Consider the following 18,827-nt stretch of genomic DNA (forward strand, 5'->3'; position numbering starts at 1 on the left):
TGTCTTTTCATCTTGTTTATGGTTTCCTTTGCTGTGCAAAAGCTTTGAAGTTTCATTAGGTCCCATTTGTTTATTTTTGTTTTTATTTCCATTTCTCTAGGGGGTGGGTCCAAAAGGATCTTGCTGTGATTTATGTCATAGAGTGTTCTGCCTATGTTTTCCCCTAAGAGTTTGATAGTTACTGGCCTTACATTTAGGTCTTTAATCCATTTTGAGCTTATTTTTGTGTATGGTGTTAGGGAGTGATCTAATCTCATACTTTTACATGTCCCTGCCCAGTTTTCCCAGCACCACTTATTGAAGAGACTGTCCTTTCTCCACTGTACATTCCTGCCTCCTTTATCAAAGATAAGGTGACCATATGTGCATGGGTTTATCTCTGGGCTTTCTATCCTGTTCCATTGATCTATCTTTCTGTTTTTGTGCCAGTACCACATTGTCTTGATTACAGTAGCTTTGTAGTATAGTCTGAAGTCAGGGAGCCTGAGTCCTCCAGCTCCGTTTTTCGTTCTTAAGATTGCTTTGGCTATTCAGGGTCTTTTGTTTTTCCAAACAAATTTTGAAATTTTTTGTTCTAGTTCTGTGAAAATTGCTAGTGGTAATTTGATAGGGATTGCATTGAATCTGTAGATTGCTTTGGGTAGTATAGTCATTTTCACAATATTGATTCTTCCAATCCAGGAACATGGTATATCTCTCCATCTATTTGTATCATCTTTAATTTCTTTCATCAGTGTCTTATAATTTTCTGCATACAGGTCCTTTGTCTCCTTAGGTAGGTTTATTCCTAGATATTTTATTCTTTTTGTTGCAGTGGTAAATGGGAGTGTTTTCTTGATTTCACTTTCAGATTTTTCATCATTAGTGTACAGGAATGCCAGAGATTTCTGTGCATTAATTTTGTATCCTGCTACTTTACCGAATTCATTGATTAGCTCTAGTAGTTTTCTGGTAGCATCTTTAGGATGCTCTATGTATAGTATCATGTCATCTGCAAACAGTGACAGCTTTACTTCTTCTTTTCCGATTTGGATTCCTTTTATTTCCTTTTCTTCTCTGATCGCTGTGGCTAAAACTTCCAAAACTATGTAGAATAAGAGTGGTGAGAGTGGTCAGCCTTGTCTTGTTCCTGATCTTAGTGGAAATTGTTTCAGTTTTTCACCATTGAGGATGATGTTGGCTGTGGGTTTGTCATATATGGCCTTTCTTATGTTGAGGTAAGTTCCCTCTATGCCTACTTTCTGCAGGGTTTTTATCATAAATGGGTGTTGAATTTTGTCGAAAGCTTTCTCTGCATCTATTGAGATGATCATATGGTTTTTCTCCTTCAGTTTGTTAAAATGGTGTATCACGTTGATTGATTTGCATATGTTGAAGAATCCTTGCATTCCTGGAATAAACCCCACTTGATCATTGTGTGTGATCCTTTTAATGTGCTGTTGGATTCTGTTTGCTAGTATTTTGTTGAGGATTTTTGCATCTATGTTCATCAGTGATATTGGCCTGTAGTTTTCTTTCTTTGTGACATCCTTGTCTGGTTTTGGTATCAAGGTGATGGTGGCCTCGTAAAATGAGTTTGGGAGTGTTCCTCCCTCTGCTATATTTTGGAAGAGTTTGAGAAGGATAGGTGTTAGCTCTTCTCTAAATGTTTGATAGAATTTGCCTGTGAAGCCATCTGGTCCTGGGCTTTTGCTTGTTGGAAGATTTTTAATCACAGTTTCAATTTCAGTGCTTGTGATTGGTCTATTCATATTTTCTATTTTTTCCTGATTCAGTCTTGGCAGGTTGTGCATTTCTAAGAATTTGTCCATTTCTGGGCAAACCTTTGCCTGTCACAAAAATTGCCTCCACAGACCACTGAGCAGTGGCTAAGATGGTGGCTACTTCAGTACATCGGGGTAGGGCTTCTGCCTCCTTCCAAAGCAGCTCATTCTGTTCTGAGGTGCTTCTAAACATTATACCCTTTCAGTATTGAACTGAAGTTCACCACCTCTTGATTAGGGTATGCCCTCTAGAGCCGCAGAAAATAATACCTGCACCGTTCCTGAGCTCTCCAATTTCTTTCAACTGCTCTTTATATCACTTAATTCCCAGACCCCTTACTTCCTTGATCACCGTTTTAGTGCACGCTTCATTTCGTTGCAATCCCTTGTGCATAATTTGCATCTAGTCCTCCTACTGTGTGAGCATCCTAGATATGTAGAAGTCTAGAGTATAAGCTCTACGAGGGAAAAGGCTGTGTTTGTTTCACCAGCAACTAGTAATGCCTGAAATGTAGGTACTCAAAAAATATTTTCTGAGTGAATGACTGACCTTTTCTTTAGTTGCCTTGTATAGAACTCTAAGGAATGTTGAAAGTCTGCTCCTCCTAACAGGATGGGAAATTATGTCCTTTGTGTTTAATTTGAATAAAGAGAATGTCTCTTTCTCACAGGCAGAGCCAGGTTAGACTTGCTCCAAGGCCAGTAACTTAAGCTATAAAACGTTAAACTACGTGGAAACATAATTACCAGAGAATAATTTAGACATTGGCAACTTTGGCTCAACATGTGTTGTACTGATGTTTTCCAGTACCTTTGTGATTCATACAATTTTCTAGCCTCTTTTGATTAACAAGAGAAAAATTTATAAATCAGCAAGAAGAAGAACTGTGGAATTTTGCCTTACTCAATGTAAGTAATCACCTGAAATCTGCAGAAGGTCACCTCTGGCACCTGGCTACACAGCTGAATGAATAATTCACTAATTACTTTGTTGTGCACCCCTCTAAGTGATTTTGGGGGTGAGTGGGTGTTTGAGGGACTCCAGTGGAGTAAAACACAGCTGTCGAATTTTTTAACATTCACTTGAAAAGCAAAGAACACAAAAGGCCCATGATTTCACCTCAACATTTCCAGCTTCCACGGACAGACTCTAGCTCGTCCTTGACCAATAGGAGACCCAGGTCTTCTCTCCACCATGGCCAAATGCGACCTATGACTTAACTCTCTGGGAAGTGCTGTTGGTCAGCAGGCACCTCCCTTTGAGGACAAGAAAACGATCTCCTAGTGGGACTTATCCTTCTTCCAAAGACCACTTCCAGTTTTAGTGAGATTGAGTTGTTGTGAACATAGTTTTCTGTGGTGCTGTCTCACAGCTTGCTCTGTGTGTGTGTGTTTGTGCGTGTGTGCATGTATGTGTAGACACGTGTGCCTTGTTTCATTTTCTACTCTCACAAATAGCCAGGAGACTGCAGAGGGCATGGCCAATCAGTCCTCCAGTTCCTGGCAAGGAATTACAAACTGTAGGAAATCAGCTTTAAAAGCTTTTCTGGCCCCTCACATTATTATTAAGCTAAACCTAACAAGGATCTGAGTGGGGCAAAGGAGGCATTATACTTTCTGAGGAAACTAGCCTGAAACTATTTAGAGACACAGTATCTAAAAATTCTGTTGAAAAAGAGTTCTCAATACCTTCTTCTCTTCCTAAAGTTTGAAATAACCCTTAATGCCAATATAATGACAGCATTTATTTCTAATAACATCTTTTTTGTCAGCCCTCTCCAACCTCAACCTTGTATATCCTCTGCCACTAGAAACCACCTCTTTTAAACTAAAAAACAAACAAATAAAAAGACTGTAAAACAAAAAGAAAAGCAAAGACTCATGATCGTATGATTCTAGTTTTTAACAAAGACCAACAGTTTATTATAGAAAAATATAAATTAAATGACTAACAACAAAATCTCTTCTTTACTTGGTGATCCTGGGCTGACTTTTCCTGAGATGACTTCTCTTTGTTTTCACTGGGAAGCAATACCTATTGAGGGACACGATTCTGTCTGTAAAAAATGATTACAATTCACAGAGAAGATTAAATTTTCACCAACAGGCTTTTCATTTTTCCTAAACTTCCTCGACCAAAACCCCACTAGACTCTACGTCTGCAGCTCCCACAGAAGGATTTCACTAAGGGCTTTGGCTCTCTTCCTTCCAATTCCTGCTCTTCCTAACGCGCTTGGTGGGAATTCTCCCCTGCTAAGCACCAGCAGTCTGACTCACTCTAGGGACTGGGAGTAGAACGGCCTTCATATTGTGAAGTTCAAGGCTTCTATAAAAGAAGGTCAGACAGCATAACCACAACTGGGGTTAAATAAAGGCCCAGGGGAAAAGGCAAAATATTTCTGGGGCAAACTCCCAGGTTTTACTGAGGACTTGTTGATTTTAGTTTTCTTTTCTGCTTTTATTCAGATAAAAGGTTTTGTGTAAGGTGTTTATATGTGACTTCTTGACCTTCCAAGTGATTACTGAAAAGTATGCAGCGGGAAGACTTTAATCCCAAACTGTCTATCTCTCCAGCATCAGATCTTAACAATTTTTGGTACAGAGAGCAGAACATGCCATTGTAATGTTACTTACTTGTTTATAGGTCTGTCTCTCCTACTCAGCTGGAAACTTTATCAAAGGCAAGAGCTCTGCCCTTTGTGTCTTTTTATCCCCAAAGCCTTGTTTAATGCCTGGTACATAGCCAATAAGTATTTGTTTAATTAATCCATGAAGGTAAATTGAAAGGATGCCATTGGCATTAATTGTTATTACTGGCAAGACCTTCTGTAGGCAGATAAATGGCTCCATGATGGCTCTGGTAACCACCCTGTCTTTTGAGACCCAGTGTTAAGCCCTTTTTCACTCTCCTTCCCAAGCATGGAGCCTGAGAAGGCTCAGTTTGATTTCCATATTTGGATCATGCTGAGTGCAGACCCCAGTTCTATAATCCATTTCCTTCTGAGGCTGTTGGCACCTGCGGAGTCAGGAAGTAACATCTGCTTCAGTGAGCTGATTACCAATGAGAAGAAAAGGGGTAAAGGCCAGCGTTAGGTGGGGTCTGGCTTAGCTTCAAAGCAGGCATAGGGCTTGTATCTTAATGAGAGCGTTTACATATTCAGGAAAGATATCTGAAGGACAAATTATCTGGTTCAAGACAAAGTGCATAATGAAATGTTGCTGATTAGATTGCTCTAAGTCAATGGCACACTGTCATGTAAAAGCTTCCCTCTCAGTTCTCATTGCTTCACTCTAGTTGGGGCCCTGGTTGCCTCAAGCCAGGATCACTACAGTGGTTCCTCATGTGATCTACCCTTGCTGATTGTCTCTGCACCAAATCCTGTTCCATAAACTAGAATGTTAATATCCCTAAAATGCCATTTTCATTTGCTTAAAAGCCTATTTTCCCCCATTCCTGGTATTCAAGTATTTCAATGAGGGTCTGGTCTTAAACCATATTTTCATTCTACCTCCTGACAGAGTTCCAAGCCAGTGCTCCATCCCACCAGCCTGGTGCACTCACTCAGAGAGAGTGTTCTGATTCCTTTCTGCTATGCTTGTTGGTCCTATTAGTCTACAAATTCCTGTTTACATTGCTTCATGTCTCCAAATTCTGCCCACCTTTCCAGGTTCACTTCAAACCTCATCTGTTCCACAAAGTCTTCTGCCATCATTCTAGTCCTCAGCAACACTTCCTTCTCTGAACACCCATAGAGCAATGGGACATTGGGAAGGGACTAATGTGTACTATATTTTAAGGATCCTTGAATTCAAACATATTCAGTGGGATAGAGCATAGTTTCTTTGAAATCTCAATGTCAGCTCATAGATTGTCCAGTGTGGACAACTCCTGTGGTGCAGAGACCAGAGACTCAGTCTAATGAGATAAAACCAATATGTCAGGATGGAATGCTCTTTCCACGTCATCCCCTTTGTCCCTTCCCATTGTTGTCACATTTAATCATAGAGTTATGTCTTGAGGATAAGTGGTATCAGCCAGAAAAAGGTTTTAGTCTTGAGAGGACTCCACTTTGAAGAATCAGAAGATCCAGGTGAAAAGAACCTGGTATTTGAGTGGTGATAACTTGAAGTGGGATGAGCGGGTATGAACATGGGGAGTGGTGGCATAATGAAGTTGAGCTCCCCAAGGAGAAATGGGTGAAGGAGGGAAATGGATGAAGGAGGGAATCCCAAGGGAAAGGGTGTTTCCAGGCAGCCATGCAAGACAGACACAACACAGCAGAACATGGCTTGATGAGCACAACAACAATGACCACAAAAATCTGTCCTATCCTTTGGACTCTGTATGGATTTCTGGGCAACTATGAGTAAGATTGGATCATTTCTTGTGGTAGACTGATTATGTACCCATTTTCAGGAGATGTAGAAGATAAGAGCAGGAATACTCCAGCTTGTAAGAGACTAGATCTGGGGGCTCTGCCACAGAGATTCTCCTAAGGAAAACAGGAGGAAGAGGTAGTGGTGATGGTGGTTGTGGAGATGAATAGAACATTGAGGGAAAATCTAGCTGATGGTTCATGCAGCCATAACAGAAGAGAAAGCTGTTTATCTAATGGCAGTTACATATATCTTGGTGGAAATGCCTAGAAGAAAATAACCTCTAAAGTGCTAGACTTAACATCTAATCCTTGCCACTTATTCCATGAGCACTCTTGGCACTTATAATGTTAGACCTTGTTTTTTAAGAATATGTTTTTCAAACATTTTTGATGACTACCCACACTAAAAAATATCTTACACAGGCTAATGTTTCACGGGGAAAAAAACCTAAACTTTACTAAGAATAAGTACAATGCATTTTGATGTTTTCTACTCTGGTAAGGTCTTTTTAATTTTAAAAAATGCTGGTCAAGACCTACTAAATTGGCTTCATGACCCACTAACAAGAAAACTATGTCAGAGCAATTAGGCATGGCTGACTTCCAAGACCATAAGACAAGAGTGAAGAGAGACTCAGCAAACCTAGTTCCAAGTATATTCTAATGGATTGTCAGGGGTGCTATTGGTATAAAATTTAAAAGGCTTCTTATACCCCTTAAACTATATCCTTTATTGTTTAACCCTTAAGGCAAACTCCTTAAGAAACCACACAAGGATGGAAGGACTGCTTTAGGGACATGGGGAATAACCTAGAATCTGAGAGTCTACATCTCATTCCACGGTGGTCCTTGGAGGGAGAAAAGATGTTCACAGCAGTCCAAACCTCACTCTCTGAAGGCAGGACCATGTCTTTCTATCCCCTTCAGTACCCAATATGGTGCTTTTCATGAAGAAAGTATACAATAAAATGTTGGATCACACATTTTGAGACTAATAAATTCTAGAACAGTGGCTTTCAACTTTTGAAGGGTATTCTTCCTTTTGATAAAAGTGCTCACATTTCTGACCATATACCCCCAGATTCTGATCCTAAACTTTCTCTAACTTACCACTCCATTGTTGATTACTTGAAAATTAGTAGAAGAGGAAATGAGCATTTGTGAAAAACCATTAAGCTTCAAGCACATAGTGTAGTTAACCTCATTTAAATTGTTTAGCAATTTTATGAGATACATACTATTTCCCCCATTTTAGATGAAGCAATTGGAACCCCATGGGGTTAAGAGATTTGATCAAGAACTCAGAGCTAGGATATTCCAGGACCAGGGTTTGAACCCACACCTAGATAATTCTGAAGCCTACATTCTTCTCATGCCTTCAGAATAGGTCATACATGGAAGTCTGGCCTTTGGGGCCTTGGTGGAATGAATACTGATCTGGGTACAAGTGTTAGCTCTCTTAAAACTCTCCCTGTGGCCTGGGCGCATTGTTCAACCCTTCTGAGTCTTGGTTTTTCCATTTATAAAATGAGGATCATGCCCTCCTCATAATAGAACCACTGTGAAGATTAAATGAGATGATGTATATGATTGTAAATGGTGGATGGTTGTATAAATATGAGATGCCACATAGTGCCTTGGCTTCCTATAAGGGGTGAGGGTAAATGTGATAACTTTTATAAATCACCTGGCATCCTGCCTGAAAAAATGATATATGCTCGATGAATTTTCCTTTCCTTTTCTTCTTCTTTAAGGGGTATATTACAAATCTACACTGAAATAATCCAATAAAACCATACAGGTAAATGCTAGACTGGCAAGATCCAGGGCAAACATGCCAAGTGGTCCTACCGGGAGGCAGGGGCCGGAGCTTGAGAGCCCAACCTTAAAAGATACACGCTCACGGATAGCTTCTACTTTAGAATCCTGTCTACAGATTACAGGAGTGGGAGCCAATTGGTGAAGGTTTAAATTCAGGTTGCCAAGGAGCAGTTTCAGAAGGGGCCTCTTTGCTTTTGGAAAATAAATAGAAAAACTGGCTCAAGCAGCATGTCCATCTCTGTCTGTCTTGGATAACCCCAGCATACATGTTAGCTTGAATGGGAAAGATCAAGGGAATAGGAGATAGTTTCGTTTTTATTCAATTAAGGGTCATGAATGATACTTAACTGTTTTCTAGTATCAGTAGGTGTGATCAAATGGTCTCCAAGTTCTCTAAGTGCCTCAGCTCTCCCTCACTATCAGAGTATACTATAGTATATTACAGATTTCACAACTAGGCTCTCCTGGTTGCCTGAAAATCAGTGGACCAAGGGAACAAAGACATGCTCTTCCAAATCCTCTTTCTTCTCCAGCATTTCTGCCATAGCTGCTGGATTTCCAAGCTAACCACTTATAAGTCACATTCCTTTTTCCTGTCACTTCCTCTCAAGTTCATTCATGGGCATCTTCCTCTATTTATGCACTTTGTCCCCCAGTTCAGAGGGAAGCTCTGCTTGAGAGTGTTGCTGAAGAGAATTCCTAGCCCTAACTCACAGGAAACAGAATAGAAGGAATTTTGCTCAAGTCACTGCCAAGGGCCAATTTCAAGATGAAGTATAGAGAATATTTTTCTGGTGTCAAAGGACTTGGAAACTCTGCCACTGACTTGGAAACTCTGCCACTGAAAAGATCATGGGCAAGGCTAAGAAGATTTTAATATATCTGTCAGGGCTGTGAGAATCAATTGAGCTACTAGAAGTAAACATGCCTTGTGATATATAAAACATTTTACGAATTCAGGAGAGTTTTTGTGTCAGAGGCTAGAGAGCCCAGGACTCACCCCTCCCCTTTTCTATGTTCAGACTGACAAGGAGTAAGTGTAAAGATAATAAACTAAAGAGAACCGAGTATAGACTTTGCAACTGGCAGAGGAAACACCCAACATTCCTCAAAATGCAGGCGCTGGTAATATTTAAATATTAGAGAACACAGTTTGGACCTGAGGCCAACATGGAATCGTTCTAATACTCTCCTGAATCCAGGCCATAGGATTTATTTGACTGGCTGACTCAGACTGTGGAACGGGCTCCAAATCTGCTTACACAATCAGCTGTGGACCTGGAAGCAGAAAGGAGCTGTGAGCTACAGTGCTGAGAGATTCTGCCCACTGCTATGACATGGGTTCTAACCAGTCAGTTCACTTTTCCTCCTATAGGGAGGAGGGAATTAGGTAAGTGAGGGAAGTTCCCCAAGAATCCCCAAGGGAAGAGAGGGCAGAATGCCAATGGAAATGTAGGAGGTGAGGTGGGGAATAAACATTCTCTCTTTTTCAACATTTCCTATAGGGGCCAATGGGATCATAAATCATATTTTCCCATATAAAGCAAAAAAAATTTTAATTTAGGGAACTGACTTCCCTGTTGGCATTTTGGTCTTTCAATTACCCTCCCTAGATTTGGTTCACTGTGGGAACTGTATTGTAAGTAAAAGCACAAGGTCAGGATAAAGGGTGATAAAGATCAAGAAACTCTTAATGGGTGGATTAAAGGGAAGGGAAGAAGCATTTAGGTTGTTTTGATGAGTTATGTTTACCTAATATATCCACTTGCAGAAACAAGATTCACTAAGAGCTATTACAAAGTCTTATTCTTAAAATTCATGTAGGAAAAATAATTTGTTATGGCCTTAAATTTAATAGCCATAACCCCTTTTCCCACTGAAACAATTGTTTTTGTAACACAGATTTTCTCAGGGGGACAATAACCATATTATAGAAGACAGACCATATTTTGTTCATCAAATATCTGCTATGTATCTGGCATGTGTTAGACACCATGAGGGATTTAGAATTAAACAAGACATGGTTTATGCTCTAAATAGCCAATAGGAGAGACAATGGAAAAATCAATAATAAAATAACAGGAGCTAAATGTATAGAGCTATAACTCAAATTGGAATGGGGTAAGTGCTCAGAGTGGGGTCCATAGTTATAGTAAGTAATAGGGTGATTACTAGCTTGGGGCACAGGGACAGGAAGGACTTTGGGAAGGACAGAGAAACTCAGGAAGGACTTCAGGGAGGAGGTAGCACTTGAGCTGAGTCTTTAAAAGGTGGGTATTATTTAGACATATAAAGATGATGGATAAGACATAATAGGCAAAGGGAGTAATGAGAGAGGCACTGGGTGGCGTGCAAAATTAGAAAGAGAGAGTAGTTCCCATTGACTAGATTATGGGGCTCACCAAAGGGCACATGAGAAATAGAAAGCTCAGTAGAGGACACATAGAGAACTCTTCATGCCAAGCAAGGGATTTTGGACTTTGCTCTCCATTGGCAGTAGGGCTTTGTAACAAAGCCAGGAGCAAATTACAGGATCTCTTGCATGTTTGGTATGTGTAAACCTTGGCTATCCCTCCAAAGGTTTGGAGGTGGAGGGAAGCCCTTTGGTAGGCTGTCATAATTGTCCAGGCAGGAGTTATGTTTGCCTGAGCTAGGATGGTGGCTATGAGAATTGCAAGGAGAGAATGAATGGGAAACGTGCTACTCAGAAAGAACTGATGGGATTTGATATACTTGATGTCACCCCAGTAAATGCCATGACCCATTTACTTTAACAGAGATGCCCCTCAGCAATGTAATTTGTAAATCATTTTTATCAAGAATAAATATAGGGCTTCCCTGGTGGCACAGTGGTTGAGAGTCCACCTGCCGATGCAGGGGACACGGGTTCATGCCCCGGTCTGGGAAGATCCCACATGCCGCGGAGCGGCTGGGCCCGTGAGCCATGGCCGCTGAGCCTGCGCGTCTGGAGCCTGTGCTCCGCAACGGGAGAGGCCACAGCAGTGAGAGGCCCGCATACCGCAAAAAAAAAAAAGAATAAATATAAAATTATTTAGGTAAATACATGTTGGCTTCAACCCATTAATTTTCCAGCCCTGTTTATTGTGCTGCCCCATTTTTCTGAGTTAGGTGACACTTGCCCAGGAGTTTGAAACCTGTTTCTCCAACTCCCAAGCTGTCCCTTTTTTATTTCTTTCACATATAGGCTGCCTGTACCATTTCCTTTGCCCAAAGGGTTCCATAGCTATAACATAGTTTGAAAATCACTAACTAATCCAAACTTCATAGATGAAGGAATGAACTGAAATTACATCACGATTTCTGAACTCCAGGTCAGATCACAAAGAAATAGATAATAAATCCCCTTTCCATATTCTGAATTCTCAATTTCTCTTTCAGTGTTGTAACTCCCACTGTGTCATTATTATTCTCTTTTTCATCCTGGCATAATATTAACATCAGAGCTGGTTATAGATTTATCAGTATTCAGATGTGGGAAAATCAATCATTTACAAAAAGAATGCCAGCATCTAGATGGAGAGCCACAGAGCCACTACTGTGGAAAAGAAGTAGAAATTCTTGCCTGCATGTTCTTTGTGTTGTTTAATTATTGGTGTGCAGTACCCTTTTACTCAAATAGCTAGTATTCCATTAACAACTCACATTATAGATTCAGGTAATTATAAATTCCTATTTGTGGCTGGAAAGTTTGGTTTTTTTTAAACAAAATAACTATAACTCACTAATCCTCATGGGAGGTTGTAGGCATAATCAAAAGATAATTTAGAAATCCAAAAATGGTATGAAGGGTCAAAGAGAAAAAAGCTAAGTAAAATGTATTATCCTTTTAATAAACTCATACTCCCTGAAGAAATCTGAAAAAAATGCTAATAATATTACGCAAATTATTAAATTTCTAAAGAGGATTAATGGAATGCAGCTTTGGCAAAATTTAGCTGCATTCTTTTGGTAATGCCTTACATCTGTGATGACTCTATTGTGTGCTTTCTCCCCCTCTCCTCACACTGCACTAGGGCTTCTCAAAATCTAATGCGCACACAGCAGAGTATCTTGTCCAAATGCAGATTCTAATTCAGTAGGTCTAGATTGAGCCTTGGATTCAGGTGATGCTGCTGGTCCTGGGACTATACTTTAAATAACAAGGCTGTAAATACTTCACTGCCCTGACTCTATGGAGTCTGGTTACCTTCATAGGATTTCCTACGTCCATGCCGCAAACAATTGTTTCTCAAACAGTGCTTCCTGAAATTCTAGGGCATAGTGGATATTGCTGAGGGGATAAGGATAGGGCCCAGAAATAGACTCAACAAATATGGCTGGGACACTGTACCACTCTGCTACAGAAGTTTCATTTTTATGGGCTTGACATACAGGTTTTGTTTGAAGAAAAAACTCCAATGATTAAAAAGGAAAAAAAAAAAAAGGCAGAAATAGAGACACAGATGTAGAGAACAAACATGTGGACACCAAGGGGGGAAAGCAGGGGCAGGGAGGTGGTGGTGGTGGGATGAATTGGGAGATTGGGATTGACATATATACACTAATATGTATAAAATAGATAACTAATAAGAACCTGCTGTATAAAAAAATACATAAAATTAAATTTTTAAAAAAAGGGAAAAAAAACCCTGGAAATGATGGTTCTAGACTTTTCCATCTTCTCTTCTCTTCAAGGAAAGCTGAGAACTTACAGTGTGCCAGGCCCATGCAAAGGGATTGCCCAAGGTCACACATTTGAGAAGCAGTGGAGGAGGCAGGGGGGATCCCAGAACTGTCTTATTTTGTCTAAGCCTGGGCTACTGCACATGCATCATGCTTCCCTCCTGTCCTGCTTTTATGCTGTGTCTTAGCCTCAAGGGGTCTAGTGCTCTGCTTTCTCTGGTGAGACCTAAATATTATGAAAAACCATTCAGTATTTGGACATACAGAAGCAAGTCTCTGGTACAAAACACAATAGACAGAGAAAATAGGAGCCCAAGAGATCTCAGAAGACCCTTAACTTTCCTGAGTTGGTTAGTGAGCACAGATGAGTAGTGTAACTCTGATTTGCAAATATAAAGGGGCTGAAAGAATTGAGTCAATTAGTGGCTGGCCCATCTGGACCAACAGAGACCAGAATGTATTTTGATAACTGGAAATGTTGTAGATGAGTAAAATGTGAAGGCATTTTGATTTTCAATTACTTATTATAATATTTATATCCTTTCTCCTTAGTCTTCTCTCTTAATACTATTAAGTCGATATAGGCAAATAGAGATTACTCTCTTCCTGGGAATACTTTAGTGAAAAGTAGTACATTTAAAGACTAAAATTAAGCTGTCAATTCATTCCATTTCTCTGGTACCCCAAAACTGGGGATGTGGAGGCTTGGCAATTTGATACTACTGCCCCCTAGTGTGAGTTGTGAGAATTGAAGGCATAACAAACTACTAGATCAGGGATCAGCAAACTACAGTCCATGGCCCACAAGCTAAGAATGTTTTTTATATTTTTAAACAGTTGTACAAAATAATCAAAGAATGTGTGACAGAGACAACGTATGTCCTCGATAGCCTGAAGTATTTATTGTTTGTCTGTTTATAGAAAAAAGAATGCTGATTCCTGCTCCATTCGATTTGAAACAAAAACACACAAATCTCAGCAAGTAGGACTAGATGGGAGTTTCCTCAACCTTATATACTGCATCTACAAAAAACCTACGACTAACATCATACCTACTGGTGAAAGTCTGGATGTTTACCCTACCATCTAAGATCAGAAAAAGAGCATGAATGTCCACACTCCCTGCTTCTATTCATCATTGTATCAGAAGTTCCTGTCAGTTAAATAAGGTAAGAAAAAAATTAAAGGCACCCAGGTTGTAAAAGAAGAAGTGAAACTGTCTTTATATATTATTCACAGATGACATTATAATCTAAATAGAAAATCCTATGGAATCTACCAAAAAACTACAACAAGTGAGTTTAGCACATTTACAGTTCACATGTACATTACATTTACAATATATATATTACACATATATAAATGTTAATTGTAGGTCAATATATTAGCAACCTGGAAATTTAATTAGCAAGTGGAAATTTAATTTTAACATTTTAAATAACATCAAAATGTGAAATACTTAGGGATCCACTTCAAAAATATAAAACATAGCAGAAGGAAATTCAAGAAGACCTACATAAATGGAGAGATATATTGTGTTCATGAAACATAGGAATCAAAATTGTTAAAATGTCAGTTTTACCTAAATCAGTGTATAGGTTCAGTGGAATCCAAACAAATTCCAACAAGCTCTTTTGGACAACTTGATAAGCTGATTATGAATTTATATGGAAATGCAAAGGGCCTAGAATAGGCAAAACATTATTTTAAAAGGACAAAGTTGGATAAATTATACTACCTGTATAGTAGTATAATTCTTAAAAACAAGCACACAAACAAACACCCATGAAGGCAAACCAGGGGAAGTAATGACCTTCACTGAGCTTTACAATTGTGAGGATAAATTGAAATATGTTTATTAGGTCTGATACTGCATTTTAAGACACACACTACAATCATAAAGATGGGTGATATGTCTAGATATAATACCATTTTAGAAACTATTGAAGTAACTAGTAGTATTAAGGAGACCCAATAACTATATTAAAAATATAAAGGGTCATCATAAAAGGAGAGATATATGACTTACTCTGTGTAGCTTCCGAGAGAAGAGCCTGAAGATAAAGGAGGCAGAGATAGACTTGGGCTGAGAACAAGGGAGAACTTGCTAAAATGAAATGGGGCTGCTTTGTGGGGTGGTGAGCTCACCATGGCTGGAGGTTCAAGCAGATGTTGGAAACTACTTGTCATGTCTGATCTGTTGAAGCTAGATCAGTGTTTCTCAAAGTGTAATCTGAGGTCTACTTGCACAGAGAAGTTGTTAAAAATTTAGATTCTTGGGTCCCATCCCAGATCATAAATTTGAACTTCTGGGGATGGGATCTGGGAATCTGCACTTTAACAACATCCACAGATGATTTTTATGTTCATTAAATTTATAAAATGCTCTTCAAGATGACTGACAGGGATCCTTCTGAATTTAATGAATCTCTGATTCTCTCTTTCCTTCCCTGAAGGTCTCCTTTTGTTCACTTTTTTGGGTCAATATGATAGTCTTCCTATAATTTGCAATTATTTCTGAGTCCCAAACAACTTCATGGCAAACGAAACTTTGGGAAATGTTAAATAGTGGGATGACTCAATGTGTTGTCATGCATGTGATTATTATGGTAAAGCAAAAAGACTGCATACTGACTGCTGTCTCTAATGCCAGGATTTCAGCAATCTGTGGGACCAACTGTAGCCCAGCACACAGAAAGAAACACCAAAGGAATGGCCTCACCACAAGAGACATTATGGCCATGACATAGACTACCTTGGGCTGTTGACCCAGCTTATTTTCAAAGTCACAACTCCTGCTTAGAGAAGTGTGCAAATGAGATCACCAAATATAGTTCATGAACTTGGGGTTATATCCATAAAAAGAGTAACATTTTAAATTTTCAAGTTAAAAAAGAAACAAACAATTGCCACCTGAAATCCAAATACGGTTTCATGGCAGGAAGAAGCATACCATTTAGCTACATTACACATACAATTACACTCCCTGTAATCATTATTTAAACCATCTCCACTCTCATCGTTCCTGGGTATGCAACAGCCACAAAAAGGATAGGCGCTCTCCCACAAAAAATGGGGGACAACTTTGCCACTCAACTCAATTTTATATGCAGTTTAATTAGTAGATGTATACACATTTACCATTATTGCAACTCTGGATGAATTGGTTCATTTTTTCATTATGATAAAATATTTTTATCTCTGGTAATATTCTGTCTTGAAGTCAACTTTCATATTAATATGGCTTACACATATTCTGCACATGGTATATTTTTTTCATCCTTTAACTTTCAACTTGTGTCTTTATATTTAAAGTACCTCTCCTCTAAACAGGATATAGTTGGGTCTTATTTGTTGTTGTTCTTCCCAGTCTGATAATCTTTGCCTTTTAATTGGAGTGTTTAATCCATTCACATTTCATCTAATTATTGATATAATTGGGTTTAAGTCTATTATCTTTCTAGCTATTTTTGCCTCTTCTGTTCTTTGTTTCCTTTTTCCTGTGTTATTTTTTGTGATAATCAATGAATTTTTAGTATTTTATTCAATATTCTCCTCTGTTGGCTTTTTTTCCTATACTTTATGTCTTTTCTTGGGAATTACAATACACATTCTTAACCTAGCACAGTCTATGTTGAATTACTATTGTACTACTTGCAACAGTACAATTCCTTTTATACCCTGGCCCTTTTCTGTGCTATTGTTATCAAATATTTTACTGCTACATCTGTTATAACACTCCACGATAAATTGTTTATCAGCTGACTTATAGAGATTTTTTTTAAAAAGGGAAAGTAGTATTTTATAATTACCCACATATTTACCATTATTATTACTCATACTGTCTTCTTAGAGATCTGAATTTCCAACTTATATCATTTCCCCTTTAAATAACTTTTAGCATTTTAGATTAAAATTTTTTTAAATTTACACATTTAGAATCTTTAGCACTTTTTTGTAGTCAGTTCTGCAGGTGCAAATGTTCTCAGCTTTTATCTGCCTAAAAATGTCTTTATTTCACTTTAATTTTTAAAGATATTTCCCTAGATATAAAATTCTAGATGATGAGTTTTAAAAGATGTCCTTCCATCATCTTCTGGCTTTCACTGCTTCTGAAGTCAGCAGTTATTGTAATCATTGTCCCCTATATTTAATGTGTCTTTTTCCCTGACTGTGCTAAGATTTTTTTCTTTATCTCTGGTTTTCAGCAGTTTGTCTATGATGTTCCAAGATGTGGTTATCTTAGTGTTTATTGTGCTGGGGTTCTTAATATTTATCCACTGGGATTCATTCAACATCTTTGATCCATGGGATGCTAAATTTATTTTTAATCAACTTTAAAAATATTGAACTATTAAAAGAATATTGAACCATTATTTCTTGAAGTATTTTTTCTTTCTCTATTATTTCTCTCTTCTCCTTCTGGAACTCAATTTACACCTGTATGAGGTCACCTGATACGGACACACATGTTCATTCTCTTCCCAATCTTTTTGCTCTCTGCATTTCAGTTTGGATAATTTCTATTGGTCTGCCTTTAAGTTTCATGATTTAAAAAAATTTTTTTCTCTATAAGCTGTTAATTTTCATTTAAGATTTTTTTAAATGTCAGATAATGTATTTTTCAGTTTTAGGATTTCCATCTGGTTCCTTTTCAGTCTTTAATTCTCTCCTGAAATTCCCATCCCATAATTCCAATATCTGGGGCACTTATCAGTCTGTTTTTACTGATTGATTTTTCTCTTGGCTGTGTGTCACAATGATACATTGGAGAGACTCTGTATCTTGTAATCTTATCCTGAAGAATGTCAAATTTTGTTCCAGCAAGCAGTCAAATTATTAACAGATCACCATAAACTTTTGTAGGCTTGGTTTTATGCTCTACTGGATCTATTTTCATTTTTCCTTAGTTTTAGAGTAAACCCATTAATTCTGTTATATGGTCTTTACTCTTAAGGTCTCTCTGGTGTTTCGATGGCAAGTCCAAAGAGTTTACCAAGCTCTTCTAACTTGTCAAGACTCAAACTGCAGTTTCCCCTGTGGTTCCAGCAGCAGCAATCTTTCCTCAGCTCTCTCAGCTGCCTAGATGTCATTTTCTCCTTGGGATATTTGGAATCCCACTTGTGCCTGTACTGCTCAGAAGTCAATTATGGTTTTGAACGGAGTTTATATGCAGAGTCTAGTCCCCTCCTTTACCATGGCTTCCTCCTTTCTGGGATCCACACCCTCCATTTCCAACCATTCTATTTATCCCACACTCTTTCCTCTGACCCTTCAGGCAAAAAAGACAGTAGGTTTTTTTGCTTAAGCTCTAGCACCCTGTGTAGCATGCAGTCTGGGAATCTGCTCAGAGGACAAACTCCCTTCTTTCATGGCCCAGCTGCTTCCCTGTTTCTGCCTACAGAAGTAGGCACTGTTCAGTGCCTTCCAACAGCTCTTTTTTATATTTTGTCTAGTATCTGCAGAAGCATTAATCCAATAAAAAGCTATTCTTCCATTGCAGGAATTGAAACCCCAGTATGTAGTTTTGAAGTCAATTATCCTAATTCCTTCACAGTATCTTTTTCTAGGGACCATTTCCTACTGCTGGTTCAGGGATTACCACCTAATGGTGTATGAAACTGCTCCAAACTCTTATAACTTTCAAACCAATTATTTTGTGCTATAAATGGCCAATCCAATTACAGGTTTATTACTTTAAGAATTTTCTCTTTTAACTTTAAAGGAATTTTTTGTGTAACAAAACTCAGAGGGTATGTCTAAAACAAGCCTCCAACAAACCCAATGTAACTATCTTTAAGCACAGTAGCTCCTTCTTATTTATAATTTACCACTGATTTTTCTTTTTTTCCAAGAATATTCTCCTCCAGGTTCCTCCTCTACCTCTTCTTCTTCCCTATCTTTAAATTCTCAGATCGGACATTCCTCCTTTGAAAATTTCCCCGATCTTTTCCTCTTCCACAATAGTGTTGCCTAGCTTTATCATTGCAGTTTCCACATTGTTTTAATAAATGTAAATTTAAGGCTATGCTGGCATCCCACAAGTTTTTCTAGGTAGTGATTTGTGGTCATTCAGTTCTAAATATCTCATAAGTTCCATTATTATTTCTTCTCTGATTCATGAATATTTATAAGATGATTTTCATTTCCAAATATATGGGGTATTTTGGGGGGAGGCGTT

At 38.5% G+C, this 18,827-nt stretch overlaps 1 protein-coding gene across 1 annotated transcript in view; it reads left to right on the top strand.

The window, feature by feature from the left end:
• MTERF1 (mitochondrial transcription termination factor 1) overlaps nt 1–18,827 on the top strand; it is a 462,335-nt gene that overhangs the window by 382,753 nt on the left and 60,755 nt on the right. The window contains exon 8 of the transcript XR_014294933.1: nt 13,568–13,815. The gene's annotated coding sequence lies outside the window, so the exon portion shown is untranslated. The remainder of the gene's footprint in view (nt 1–13,567; nt 13,816–18,827) is intronic.

The sequence above is a fragment of the Mesoplodon mirus genome (assembly GCF_964341445.2).
Source record: "Mesoplodon mirus genome assembly, chromosome: 9".
NCBI classification, from domain to species: domain Eukaryota; kingdom Metazoa; phylum Chordata; class Mammalia; order Artiodactyla; family Ziphiidae; genus Mesoplodon; species Mesoplodon mirus.